This window comes from Carassius gibelio, chromosome A4 (genome assembly GCF_023724105.1).
Source record: "Carassius gibelio isolate Cgi1373 ecotype wild population from Czech Republic chromosome A4, carGib1.2-hapl.c, whole genome shotgun sequence".
NCBI lineage: Eukaryota > Metazoa > Chordata > Actinopteri > Cypriniformes > Cyprinidae > Carassius > Carassius gibelio.
In genome coordinates this window covers 7156822-7172636 of record NC_068374.1, presented here as the reverse complement: position 1 = coordinate 7172636, position 15815 = coordinate 7156822, and the positions used below count along the sequence as shown (strand labels likewise).

Genomic DNA, 15815 nt, shown 5'->3' with positions numbered 1-15815 from the left:
TTAGATAGACAGATAGATAGATAATTAAGGAGATATATAGATAGATGTATTAACTGTCCACTGGGAAAAGTAGTTTTCATAGTAAAACATTTCTTCATAAGCTACGGAATTATGGTATTCATGCATATGCCTTTAGTTTGTTTTATTTTTGATAAAACAATGTATGGCGTATGTCTCAACCATTCAGAAAGCAACAAGAAATTACATTTGCGCTGAACAATTTCCCATTTCCACGTCGATTATTACCAACATCCGTAGCTTGTCAGATGCAATTAAATGGATGGAAATAAAATGCCCCATCACAATGCGTAATGACGCACAATGGCTGATCTTGCGCTCTTAGAAGATGTGGCAAATGGAAGAATTCGGAGTGAACGCATCTTTAGACAGCAAGAAGACTTGCTGGCAAACAAGGACGAGTGGCTTATGAGCCGGTTCCGACTTCCTCGAGCCATCCTGTTGGACCTCTGCGGGCTTTTGGGCCCGGCGTTACAGAGGAGCACTCGGAGGAACCACGCCGTGCCAGTCCCACTTCAAGTCCTAACAACAATAGGATTCCTGGCGACTGGCACTTTTCAGGTCAAGAATATCTCAGCCGACCCTTAGCCGGGTAATGCCAGACGTGTTAAAAGGCATAATAGCTTCGTCCCATGATTCAATAAAGTTTCCATACACGGCGGGTGAACAGGCAAACAAGAAAGCTTCAATGTCTTAACCCTTTCACTATCCTTGCAGGGGACAGTGGATATCCCCTCAAACAGTGGCTGCTTACGCCTTTCCTCAACCCACATAGTGCAGAGGAAAGGCACTACAACATGTGCCACAGCCGAGCTCGCGCTATAGTGGAGCGCACCATCGGCCTGTTTAAGGGCAGATGGCGCTGCCTCGACTGCACTGGAGGGAGGTTATTGTACACGCCTGAAAAGGTGTGCCAAATCGTGCTGGCATGTGCTGTGCTACACAATGTGGCACAGCTTAAAAACGTACCTCTACCCCCTGGTGCCGATTGCTGTGTTGGCCCCGACACTGAACCCCATCCCCACGCATTTGAGCCAAATGCTGCTGCTGTGCGCCAGCGTTTGGAAGTGATGCGTCGCTTGTAAAGAACAACAAAAGGTGTGGAAAACATTATTTATTCAAGAATTCCCTCATCGTGCAGTTTTTTTTCAGTCAGGGCAGTCTTGATTTCACCCAACTCTTTGGCCACCTCTCTGATTGAACTAATGACTTCCCTCTGCATTTCAAGGACTGCATCGGTGAGGACACGTCCACTGCTGGAGGGTTGAGAGCCGCGTGCCGTGGAGACGCTGGGTCCAGACGGCTGCTCAGCTGCAGCATCGTAACCACTGGCCCCGCTGGAACACCCAGCAACTGAAATAAAATTGTTCTATATTAATAAACTGTAATTGTGTAGCCTGCATACATGTGACTTGACTGCATTCATTTTACTTATTTCTCTTACCTGTGTCACCCGTTGCATCTGGCGCGTCAGTGTCCCCCTCCGCCTCAGTCACCACTCCACTTAAAAGGGATTCCCCAATAATTGCCGCCAGTCTCTCATCAAGAGGGGACAGCTCCGGTGTCCCCTTTCCCCCACCCGTGGCAGACACACTCTGGCGATGGAGCGCAAGACGTTTTTTTGCCTCGACTTTGATGTCCGACCATTTCTTTTTTATTTCGGGCACGGTCCGAGGTTGAGGCTACAGCATTTACGGCGTCTGCCACCGTTTGCCACTCAAGTGCCTTTTTGGCATTAGTAATGCCCACACTGTGCCCTCCAAACAACATTTTTCTCCTCTTTTCCACCTCGCCAACGATAACTTCTACTTCACATTGAGTGAAGTTACGTTTTTTTGATTTCCTCTCTGTGTTTGCCATGATTTTGCAATCAATGAATATTAACTTGTGGGCATTTCACGGACTATTTATGGGCAACTATGGGCGTGTCATGAAGCCGCAAAAGCTGCGCTACATTTAGAATTGATTGTGATTTATTAAGGGAAAAATCCATAGGATGTGCGTGCGCACGGTTTTATAAATCCGAATATTTCTGTGCGTACGCACGTCCTATGTTTCATCCGTACGCCACTTCTGACGCAAATCCTACGCAAAGTTTTATAAATGAGGCCCCTGGCCTGGGTTTTTAGTTGTGTTTGCTTTTTATTTATGCGCACCAGTCGTCTGTGAGGGGCTGGTGCGCTGTTTTATGTTTATTTGGAATTATTAAAGTTTCATTTTGATTGTGCGCCGGTTCCCGCCTCCTTCTTGCAGATGATTAGGAAGTTGAATTCATTACATATATAATTCTTTCTAACTAATCTATCTGTCATTCTTTCTAACTAATATATATTTCTTTCTTTCAACTAATCTATCAATCTAACTTTAAACTATAAACTTCTAACTTCTTTAAACTTCTTCAAAATTTCTGGTCAGGCTTTCTCAAGCCAACTTAATTTATCTCGAACTTTTTTTTCTAGTTTAAACTTCGATCGCAAAATTATGCAAAACAAATTCAAATTAACGTAGTCTTAATGTGATAGGCTACATTTTGTGTACAAAAACTACTAACTGGTTTTCAACCAATCAGAAACAAGCAGTTGAATACGCCCATCTCAATTTGAAAAATACGAATATAAAACCCACTATTTTCAAATACAGCTTTAGCTGCGCTCAAGACCTCCCACGGATAGAAGTAAGCAGAAGTAAAATAAAACTTCTTCAGAAATTTCAAGAAAATGGAAAAGAAGACAGACGTCAGCGAGAATGAGAGTGGGGTACTTTCATGGAGTCTCTCCGATAAAAACCTCCAGAAAAAATATGCATTATTTCAATGTTACTGTCCAAACAGCAAGACCGGAATACCACCAAGCCGTATTTTTCACTCCAGAAAAATACAACAGCATTGTTACAGCTCAATAGAACAAGACTCCCGTCAAACTGAACAATGCAAGAAAAACAATTGGAGAGTACAACTTAATTGGAAAAATATATATTATAGGCCTATAGGGCTGCTTTATTTATATATTGTTTTTATCAGTGTGATATTGTATTCTATAAACTATTACACATTTATACAAAATAGTACAAATGTAATTGTTTAACTAAATATAGTCATACACAAGTTATAAGAAATGCGTATTTTTTAAAGCTATAAAAATTTCCTTAAAACCACTTCAGCACTCGTCAAAATAATGAAAAGTTATCATTCCCACTTTTTTTGTCTTGCTTGTTAAACATTAAATAGACTTTAAACAAATGTAGAAGCACAGGAGTACACTATGGGCCTAACAGCAGACTCCGTACATAAAAAAGGTGCGCACGCTCACAGAGTGGGCAGATACAGCACGAACTCCGATATCTTTCGCGCATCCGTCTGCTTGTCTAGGGATAGTCAGTTATGTTTTAAATTAACGTGGAGAGTTGAAAAAGAAATCGGATGCATTATTCGGTCTTAAGTGAATAAGAAATAAAATCCGAAAAATTATTCATTAAATGAATTCCTAAAGATTGGTATTGACTTCGAGACTTAGTGTTTTGCTTAGACTTTAGTCCTCTTTTCATTTTTTTTCAACACATTTTGCCTATAGCCAATTATTTATTTAGGCTTAGGCTATACTTCAAATCTAGCCTATATTTCACACTGCTATTAAACCACAGATAAATATATAAAGTGGACTAGGCTACCTGTTTTCTTATAGTTTCCATATGAACTGAAGTATCTACATATTCGGCATTTCAGGTTTCAAAGATGATTATGACATACAGTGCACGAGAAAAAACATCTATAGACGTCACAACTGGAGTCGACTTCACATACAGACCACCTCAGGACACACAGCTAAAAGTAGCTTAAATAATAAACATGACAAATCACCAATCGGTAAGTATATTGACATACACAAAGTGCTTTACAAAACTACGGTAAAAGAAAATACCAACAGAACACATAAAATAAGTAAAAGTAAGCTATTAGCTTTGCCAAATGTTAAAATATTTTTAAAATATTTACAACTTTATTCCCCAAGTCAAAAGATGTTTGAAACATTTAAATAAAAAAATGTAAACAATAAATAAAAAGTTAAAACATTAGCTTTGCTTAAATCATGTTATGTAAATCATTTTATGTAAAAAAATAAATATATTTTATTAACCATTTAATCTTCTTTACAGATCTTGAAACTCCTAGCAACAGTTTGCAACATTGATGGGGCAAGCACCATGGTCACCGTTCGGGACTCCGAAAGTGAAGTCAAGTCCTGCCAAATAGGAGACCAAACGGGGACAATTCAACTCTCCTTGTGGGATGGTCAAATTGACCTTGTACAATTGGGTAAAACGTACATGTTCACAAATTTGTCAACCAGATAATTTAATGGCAAAACCACATTGACAACCACCCGGAACACCACCATAATGCACAGCAGCACAACGATCACATTGCCCAACACATCAAACACAAACGATTTTGAAACTCTAACAAACACACTAACACAAACAGTTGAAGGCAGCACAATCACGATTAAAAAACTGTGTCCCAAGTGTCACAGGACACAGCAGTCAATCAACATTAAAGAGAATTTCCACAGGTGCACCAAATTACAAAGTGTAATGAAGCACTGATCTTTACAATGGGAGAGGATGAGCTGTCACTAGCCATCCCAAATGCTGTCCTGACAAAGTTTATTCACAAAGAAAAAGACAAGACCTTTCTTGATGCACAGGACATAGAGGAGTATCTTCTCACTTGTGGGCCTGTGAGTGTTAATTACACAAATGATAACCATATAGAGGAAATCAAGAAAGCAATTTGTGAAACTGAACTCACCTCAGAAGAGACACCTGAGCTTGAGCAAGAGCTTTGCTCAATAACAGAAGCAGTCTCATTTCCTTTGACATCCATAAAAACAAACCCAGGAGAAAAAAGGCCTGCTGCACCTGAAACCATAGATCCATGACAAGCACGACCCCTTGACTAACCATGACATATCATATCATGACATAACCTATCCCTTTAAGCTTCACACAACATAGACAACAACAAAAAGTCTAATTCATGATCATGTTTTTATTTTTCTTTCATAAGTATATTAGAATATACTTATGAAAAATAAGTATATTCTAATCAAAATCATATTTTGCATGTTCATATACAAACTTTTGTTCAGTCACTATAATTGTTACACTTTCATTTCATGTTCCTATACAAAGTTTTGTTCAGTGATTTATAGTATATTGTTGTAACTTATTTAAAGATCTATTTCCAATTTTACCCTGCAATAAAACACTATTTAATTCAATTTCTAAAACTGTGTAAAACTCCTTACAATCATACATGTGTTCTTCAAGGTTCAAAAAGGGTCTTTTTCTGAAGAACACAGGGTTCAACAGCAATATTCAATGTAGGCCTAACTATTTAACCTTAGATCAATCCTTCACGTTGTCTGCACAACTGTTTACTACATTTAGTTAAAAAAATTATGCATTATAGTGTAAAATTTTTGTCCATGAGGTTACTTTCACATGAAAAAAAAATGAACATCCAGACAATGTGTGCAATATAACTCAAATGAACACCACCAGCGGCCATTAACATAACGAAGGACAAGAAATTCAAGACACAGATTGGGTAATTATTCTAAACAACACAACAGATAAGTAATACACAATGATCTGTACACAACAACCCGGTAAAGTTGTACTTATAACATGCAGTAGACATCACGATAGACCTGGAGCCTGTTCTTTGTACGTCGCTAACTCAGTTAGCTGGATTTGATTGTTGATGATTTGGCGTGATCTTGGATCGTTTGGTTCTTCGAAGCTCATCCTGGAGCTGCTGTCATAGCAACAGGTCCATAAGCTTAAACCTGCTCGGGAGCAGCTTATTTCATGTAAACAGGATTAGATCGCTTCTTTTCAACCAGAACTGATACTCAAATATGTCTGCTACCACTGCTACTTTATTACAAGAGTATCGTACTGATCCAGGGACAATAATTTAAAATAATAATCATTAAAAAAATTATTTAAAAATAATATAAAAATGATGTGTAGTCCATAACAGCCTACAATAGACACAGCCAGTTTTACTCACTGAAATATTTATTTGTCATAAAAGTATTACTTTGTAATTGTATTAGAGTCTTACACACTATACAGATAATAGAGTTGTGCATTATTTTGAGTGATGACTGCTATTATAAGACTGGCTTGATAGAGCGCAGGAGATGCAGATAACATGATATTGACCCTTAAGAAACTTTCATTAATGCTGTCACGTAACAAATCTGTCCAAATACAAAATAATGCACGACTTTAAACTGATTGAGATTGAGGAAGCTGTCCTCAGCAAAATGTGCTGCACATAGTTTCACATATGGATTTTAATTTTTAGGGAATTGAGTTAAACATAAATTGTAATTGTAACCATTAATCTCCAAGTACAGCGTCCCTGGGAAGCCCAAACAAAGATGATTGGACTCAGAGATGAAAATAACAGCGTTTCAACGACATGGCAACAAACACAAACGCAGCTATTCCTTCTTCTCCGTCGGAGCGCAACAAGGCCACGCCCCCCTTTTTGTGTATTCCTGTGGGCCCAGGTTAGTCAAAAAACTGTTTTAGTGACGTCATTACTGCAGGAACTATAGGGATGTAGTACAAACTGGTCAAATACTCTAACAACAACATTACACACCAACTAAAGTTTAAAACATGGGATCACGAAGAACAGGACCTTAAATAATACAGTATAATTAATGCCAGGAGTCTTCACAGCAGTGAATAAATATATGGGTCAAAGTCGAAAAAGTGTTTAAGCATAAAAAAAGTGTAATACTGCTTTAAACTGTTGTAGTCCCACCCTCTACAAAAAAAAAAGCAAAAAGTTTTCTGTTTTATTTATTTGCAATTTTGTTTTTGTTTTTCTGAGCATTTTGCCCTGATTTACAGAAGACACCCAGTAAAATGTCATTCAGTGTAACAAGCTTATCAGGTATATTTACAACAAAAATCTATATATGACATATTAAAAGATTAATTACTTTCACTCCAAATATTAATGAGTTGTAATTTTACATTTTTAACATTTGCCTCCTAGGTTTTGCCTATTTGTCAGTAATAATTTTTTTTTACTAATTTGAAACACAATAAAATTTAGTATGCTCCATTATTCTTTTATATATATTAATATGTACACATCAGAATAAGCATGTTGTTTGAATTTTTGCATAAATATTGTGTTACACTGAATGACAATGTAACATTATTTCAACCAAATTTCGACATTTTATTCTCCAAAAACTTATTTGAAACCTTAAAAGTAGACATTTTACTTACATTTAATGTGCTTTCTATAGACACAAAATCACTTTTATACATTTCTTTTGATGCGGACATCTTAACGTCTTTGACCCAATATACATTTGCATTAATTACTTGTGTGATTTAATGGTCTAGTGGTAAAATTTTGTCAAGCATTTCTGAAGTTCTGGGTTCCAATCCACCCTTTTATAGTTTTCTTCCCCCCTTCATTAATACCAAAGTTCATCATTGATTGTATATCAAGAGCAAGGACACGTTTGTGTGCATTTTGTTTTGTGCTTTTACCAGAACGAAGCACTCGATTGTCTGTGTGAAGACTGCACAATATGCACAAGCTCTAAGAGAGAACTGATAACAGCTGCAACGAGCACTCACCAAAACACATTCCAGTGACAGATCAGACAGGTGTTTCCTTCTTTTAGGTACATCTAACCGTGCCGGCCACATGATGTCACAAAAAGTGGTGGGGTCGGACTCTTTTGCCTTGAAGAATGTGGTTGCTTTGCTTTCTGCGTGTGTGCGTGTTTTGGAGAGAGACGCTCAAAAAGAGAACTATTCAAATTAATATAAGAAACAGATAAGATAATGATTTTAGTTGGTCTAAATTAAGTAGGTTAGGCACAAAATTTGCTTATGTGGGTTCCCTTAGACACGAGCGTGTGTTTGTATGTGCTTCATAACCGTGAAACCATTGTAATAGCCTGCACTGGCGCCTGTCATTACTAAGTTATGCTACTGCACACGCATGTGTGTATATATATAAAAAAATACAAATGTTATGTTTAGTCTATATATTGAATGAATATATGTTATTATGAATATAACTTATAAATTTGGCTGTAACAAATCAAGTATTTGTTAAAGTTGGTCCAACGTATTATTTTTATCTCAGTTTAGGTCAGCTGAAAAAACCCAAAGGTAAATATGTAATACTAATACGGGTTGTTGTGAATAACTTTGAAGTTCTGTGTGAATATGATATGACGGTCAAATTCTCATGAACTGACTCAGAGCAGTTCTAGAAATCATGTTCATGACTCAGGAACATACTTTCCAGAAGGCCAACAATTCAATAGAAATGTGTTTTAATGGTCTTATGAAGTATTCTAATTTGTTGAGATCGTGAATTGGTGGGCTTGTGTTAAATGTGAGCCAAAGTCATCACAATTAAAAGAACCAAAGACTTAAACTACTTAAAGCGTTAGTTCAGCCAAATATAAAAATTATGTCATTAATAACTCACCCTCATGTCGTTCCAAACCATCTTCTGAACACAGTTTAAGATATTTTAGATTTAGTCCGAGAGCTCTCAGTCCCTCCATTGAAGCTGTGTGTATGGTCTACTGTCCATGTCCAGAAAGGTAAGAAAAACATCTTCAAAGTAGTCCATGTGACATCAGAGGGTCCGTTCTGAAGCATCGAAAATACATTTTGGTCCAAAAATAGCAAAAACTACGACTTTATTCAGCATTGTCTTCTCTTCCGTGTCTGTTGTGAGAGAGTTCAAAACAAAGCAGTTTGTGAAATCATCATATATATATATATATATATATATATATATATATATATATATGATGATTTGTTCGCGAACCGGATATCACAAACTGCTTTGTTTTGTTATATATATCATTCTAATATATATATAATATAATATAATATATATATTAGAATGAGTGTTTTGTTCTTTTCTTACTGTTGGCCTGTGGTAAAAAGAACAATAGCTTGACCTGATTCTGATCTTATTCCATACATTTAATTCAGAGATCTGCTACAGTCCAGTTGATCCAGAGATCCGGATTCTTCTGATTGGCAGATATGGATCTGGCCAAAGCTCATCTGGGAACACCATACTGGGAGAAAAGAGGTTTAAAGTTAAGAAGCATGAAACTGAAATGTGTGAGGGTAAAACACAGATTGGAGAGAAGCAAGTGCATGTGATTAATTCTCCAGATCTTCTGGATCCAGAACTGTCTGATGAGAAGAAGGAGGAACTGAAAGAGTAGCTGGTCTCTCGATGTTCAGCAGGTCTCAGTGCAGTTCTGCTCACCGTTCCTCTAGAGCAACCTGTGCAAAGTGAGGAAGAGATCCTGGAGTATATTAAAGATCTACTTGGTCCTGAAGTACAGAAATACATGATGGTCGTTTTCACTCGTGGAGATGAACTGGAGGATCTGGATGAACCACAGACCATTGAGGAATATCTACAAAGCAAAGATCATGAGGATCTCCTGCAACTGGTGAATGAATGTGGAGGAAAGTTTCACTGTTTCAATAACAAGAAGCATGTAGAAGGTCAAGTCGAACAATTAGTACAGAAAATTGAAGAAATGATGCTGAAGAACCGAGGGAAATATACCATGCAACAGATGAAAAGGAGTGGCAGCAAAAGAGGTCCACGTGTCAATTGTACATTATGTATAAATATTTACATTGTTTATGACTTCAGTAATACAGGCTTATGGTGATTTGTGTCCCTGGAGTGTGTTTTATTGCTGATTTGACTTGATCTGTAGTTTCAGGAGAGTCTCCAGCAAAAAGTCCAGATGAGATTCAACAGATTACTGAGACTGAGAGGAAAGACCAGATCAGGCTGGTTCTTCTGGGAAAAACTGGATGTGGGAAAAGTGCCACTGGAAAACACTATCATCGGCAGAAATGTGTTTGATTCTTCAGCCGCTTCAACCTCGCAGACCAAACAGTGTCAGTCAGAAACTACCGTGAGGATGGGTAAAGAAATATCAGTGATTGACACTCCTGGACTCTATGATACTGAACTCAGTGAACCGCAGGTTCAAAGAGAAATAGTGAAGTGTGTAACATTCGCCTCTCCTGGACCTCATGCTTTTATTATCATCATTAGAGTGGGTCGATTCACTGAGGAGGAGAAGAATACAGTACAACATCTCAAAGAAGTGTTTGGAGAACAGATACTAAAATACACCATGATCCTCTTCACTTATAAAGATCAGTTAGAGAAGCAAAATGAAACCATTGAGCAGTATCTACAGAGAGGTGATCCAGCTCTTCAAGAACTTGTGCAGAGCTGTGGAAACCGATTCTTCTGCTGGTTTCCCACAGTTCAAAGATCTGATCAGGAAAATAGAGGCCATGATGGAAGAAAATGGAGGGACACACTTTACTAGTGATATGTTTGATGAAACAGAGAAATGCATTCAGAAGATTCAGAAGCAGAAACTGGATGACAAAGTGAAACAGTACAAACAGCAGAACAAACGGCTCACTAAAAAAGAATGGAGGAAAATATACTGGCATTTAGTTGAGGAGTCACGACAGGAAGCAGAGCGATCATTTTCTGATATAAATCTGCACTTCCTGGGAAGCAGCCCGACATTGACCAGTGAGGAAGGAGCGAGTGCCACAAAAGAAGCTGAGCACAAAGCAACCGGTCTTTTTAGAGCAGTTATACTTGCATTCAGATAGAGGATGTGTGTGATTCAGTGAAAAACCACAAAGATCAGACACGAGTCATTATCCAGCTCAATTCAATTCAAGTTTATATTAGACTTTACCCATTTAGACATTTATAAGAAACTGAAAAAAGCACAAATGTCAGGGCATGACAAAACTTCTCCAGGCCCCAAAAATACCCTTAGACTCCAGAGGGTTAATATAAAGCCCTATAAAGTTCTAGATCCAAGATGGTTGTAGGTGTTTATAGCTGAATGAGCCTCTGTAAATCTGTAAAAAAGTTGGCAGTTAACAAATAAAAGACTAGTTGATGAACAGTGTTTAAGTGTTTCTGTCATTCTTCTAGCTCCTCTTTAGGAAGATAAAGATATGAATCACAAGATGTTTTTTTCAGTCAGTTTTTTCCTCTTTTTGTATGTTTTTGCAAAGATTTTGGCCACATATAAAAACTTTATTTCTTAATGCCATTTTTGAGTTACTCAAAAGATTATTCTGTAGTATGTTACTGAAATAACAATGATGTTAAAGGGGCCATGAGTTGAGAAATCAAATTTGCCTTGACATTTTGACAAATGCCATGATAAATAAACCACTGCTGCCAAAAATGAATTTGAGGAACGTGAAGTCTCTGAGGAACAATACAGAGGAACTGCACTCCTTCCAGGATTTGTTAAAACTATCTCCAGTTGGTGTTTACAGAGTCCAGGCTGCTCTGTGATGTCCCGACTCACTGGTTGAACTCAAAGTTTCCCCATGTTCAAGCACACAGGGAGGAGCGTTAGTGTCTATATCAGAGAAGTCATCCAGCTTTAATAATCATATATTCTAATACTGATTTAGTTTATTGTGATGTTTAACAAATGCAAATAGCAGCCACTGAATGCTCAGAGTAACATTACAACTGAACATGTTCAAATGTATTTTTAGTATGATTGTTTTGAGTAAGTAAAACACCCCCGCATTACCCCATCATTTTAATTCCTCAAATAAATGAGTATGTATGAGTAGTAATTTAGCACTTGCAGCTATTTCATCAGAATGAACATAAATAATGTGAATTTAAGTAATTCATTTGTAATGTCTATTTAGTGTCTTTCATTATTAATATTATAGTTTGTGTTCTCTCATGTGCTCATTTAGGTTTGATCCGAGATTTTCCAGTGTTTGTGAGAGTGTCAGTGCTGTTTTTAAAGTTATAATAAACCTGAAGGTGCGGTCCATCATCATCATAAGATTCCCTTGTCTTTGGCTCTGTGCAGCCTTTACCTCCGTCCACAGGAGTCTGACAGGCAGCTGGTAGTCCACTGTATGAAGTATTTTTGGGTATAATTATGTCACAGTTTACTTTATTTTGGTTTCCTTACTTACATATGAACTATAGCAGGGGTCACAGCACTGTGTCCTGCAGAGTTAAACTCCACTTACACACCTGCCTTGAGGTTTCAAGACCAAACAAGACTTTGATTAGCTGGTTCAGGCGTGTTTAACTAGCCCTAACCCTAACCCTAATCTCTTGAGGTTTTTCAAATTTATATAATTTATATTATTAAGGTTTCAGGAAGAGGAGTGTGTGGAACAACACACTGGACAACAGCAAAAGAATCTGAAAGAAATTAAGCAGCAAACTGGATGAGGAGGGATTGGAGATTGCTGTTTGTCACAATGGCATTGTAACATGCTCGGAGAGAAGGAGTAGAGAAAAGAAAATGCACGAGGGATGACGTCGTAACTTTCCCGAGTTTAATAAAAGTAGTACTTAAACATCACACACTCATCCGCATACATGGGGAGTCAAATGAGGAAAAGAAAAGAAGTGTTCAAACATCTAACTCTGGTCACAAAAGAAAATATCAACCTCAGAGATCGGTAGAGCGGGTAACTCCTCTTCTCACCTATCAGTTCTACCTCAAACATCACATGAACGTGACCGTTACAGCATTCTTCTCATGGCCATAATACATTACAAAACATACTTATTTGTGGTTGTAACTTTTATGAGTATGATTATTTATAACACCCAATGAACACCATTTTAAATCCACTTAATTTATAATGGATTATAAATCTCATATCTTGAGATTATTTAGGACCTGTACCAAATCTTACTGATATTAAAGTAAATCAAATGTGCCATATTACACATTCATCTGATCAGATTTCTGATCTTATGACTGTTTAAGAAAAAATATAATTATTATTATTCTTGTCGTTGTTATTTATAATTGGGAAAGAAATCAATTAAATCTGTATGTGGATGTGTGTAAATATTCAAATGTAATCCCATTTGTAATCTTTAAAATTAACTGTAGTTTAATTACTCATTTTTTCTTAGTAATTGTAACTGTTTACAGTTAAATTTATTTTGTAATTAAATTACGTAACGCTGTTACCTGTTACTCCCCAATACTGCATACACACAAAGACACACACACACATGCAGATATACATGCACACAGATTTAGTTCCAGATATAGATATTTGAAGTGATAGGTGATACAAAACTTATTGCAAGTCTTTTTTATTTAATAGTTTAGATGTCATTTTCAGGTTTCACTGTAATCATAATCTGACAAAATTGTAAAAACTGATATGTCTGTATGAACAAAATTGTTAACTTTCACTCAATGAGATTTAAAATGTTGTAAGAGTGATTTCATAATGTTTAAGCATGAATCCATAAAACCTTTGAACAGTACTGTTTAAGTTAGCTGAATGAGCCCATTAGTGGTCTCCCACTGTCATCTTGTGGTTATAAATGTAAATTTCTAATGCAACACTGTGTTTTAACCTTTATAACTATTATTTTTTACCCAATCTCTTTTTGTTCCCAATCTCTTTCCAAAAATTTTCCATGCTTGTTTAGAAGGAAATTATACATCATTTTACATAGTTTTGAAAAGTTGTTAGGCTTTCTTTTAGGATTTACAGGCTTTTATGTCAACTTATCTTAAAATGTTTATGTTTATTTTTTAAACCAATTTTCAGGGTTCTATTCTAAATTAGTGTTTAATCCGTGTTACAAAATTAATTTAAAAGAGTTACACTGATCATGCATGATTTGGTTATTAAGGCTCATGTAATTTAAAGGATGGGTAGCTAATAAAGCAATGATTGACATTAGGTGAATGTAATGACGTTCAATTTAAGATAAATAGTGTTTCAAAATTGGTGGGGGGGACATTTTGTTTCATTTTGGCTTTATCCGATTATATTTAAGTTGGCACGTGTAAAGAACAGGAGTTTTATCACACGAGTTTTGTGAAGCTGAATGAATCATGGCGTCGCCAGCGAAACAACCATGAAAGGAAAAAAAATGAATGGAAAAAAAAGAATATGATGGTAACGATTCTTTTTGTGGGTTGTGGGACAGTGTCAGTTGTGTACAGACAGCAACCAGAAATAGGTCCAAAATTTTTAATGCGCTTTTGCAAACTACTCAAGACAAGTACTGCAGGGTCACAGTCTTTTCTGTCGACAAACGATCTATGTTTCTCCAAGCTGAAAAAAAACAGAAGCCCTGTTAAATTAAAGGGATCAAGAAATGCGCAAGTATTCAAATAATGTTTTATTAATTTTACATTGGCTAAAGTAAAAACTACTTGAGTATTTCAATAGTTTCAGAGGGCGGAGATTTCGATATCCAGTGTGGCAGATTCACTGACTTAAGTGTGGTGAAAGATTTCATATTTTCTTTTAAAATCGCTCCAGGTGTGGTGAAAAGGACAGTGGCCGAGATTAAAACGATGGCGCCAAGAGTACAGGTGAGAGTATTTGTTCTTTCGGTATGTAACGAAGATTAACATTTTATTTGTGGTTATTTACTGTGAAGTTTGATTTCAGTTTTTGATTTAATATTTTTAAGTAGGAATATAAGGGTATAAAAGATGTTATTAGGTTTCATAAGGTTATGAAAAATTATGAAATAATAAATTGGAAATTTCCAAGCTTAGTCTTTTTGGGAAAATGCATATTAAGAAACTAGAAAAATCGAATAGTTATAGAATATAATCGAATATAGGCTGTTACATGCAGTTCCTGTATTTTAATTTTTTAATTTGTTTAATATTTTAATATCTTGTGGTATTATTAATACATTTAAATAGGGCTGCATGATTAATCACATGTGAATGTCATGCGTGTCTCATCAGTAAAGCTGGTTCTGTGATTAGCAGTAAATGTCCATCACCTACTTTCAAATGGAGCCGAACTTAATATATGTAGTCGTAGTTCACTGAAAAACTACACGCATGACAATCACATGTGATTAATGGTGCAGCCCTATTAAACTGTATTAACACAGAACCAGCTCTACTGATGAGACGTGCATGACAATCACATGTGATTAATCGTGTAGCCCTACATTTAAATTTGGAAGATAATGTAACTGTCATAGGGATGTTCATTTTAACTGGTTAACTGTTAACCAACCGTTCATAATTTTGACCGATTAATACAACCAGTTTAACAGTCGAAATTTATTTAATTCAGACATGGGCCTAGTGCCGACTCGAAATGTTTACAAAGATTATAATAAACACTGTAAATATAGCTAGGCTATTTTAGTTTTCCTCACTCCACAAAGCCTTTCATTTAACAGTATTTGGAAAAGAACAAGAATTTAAAAAATATGCGAAGCTATAGTAATAGTAAACGGAAAGCCAAAACATATTAATATAGGTTAAAACTAAACTAAAATTTTATTTAAATTTAAAACTAAACTGAAACCAACGTTGGGTCTCTCATTCGACATAAAATGTTTCCATATTCGCCATGTATTTCAAAGTCATTATTTATTATATTGACTACTTCACTCGTGTTCAAATTTTCACGCATTTCCTTCTGACAATGGAGGCAACAACTGTTTTTAGTCATTAAGATAATAGAAATTGTAAAATGTTTGCCTTTTATTTGTGTACATTCACAATAAAAAAGTATGTGCGCTTAATAAAAGCTTAAAGAATAATAGGATGCTGCTTTCTTGATTGTTTTCACGCAGCACTCGTAACTTTGCTTTCTAGGCCGTTGCACAGTTTTTTCGTTCTTCTTCTTAATGATTCATTAAT

General features: G+C 36.3%; 1 pseudogene; it reads left to right on the top strand.

The window, feature by feature from the left end:
• Positions 1-321: 321 nt before the first annotated feature.
• LOC127981456 (GTPase IMAP family member 8-like) lies at positions 322-10794 on the top strand (annotated as a pseudogene).
• The last annotated feature ends 5021 nt before the right edge of the window (positions 10795-15815 follow it).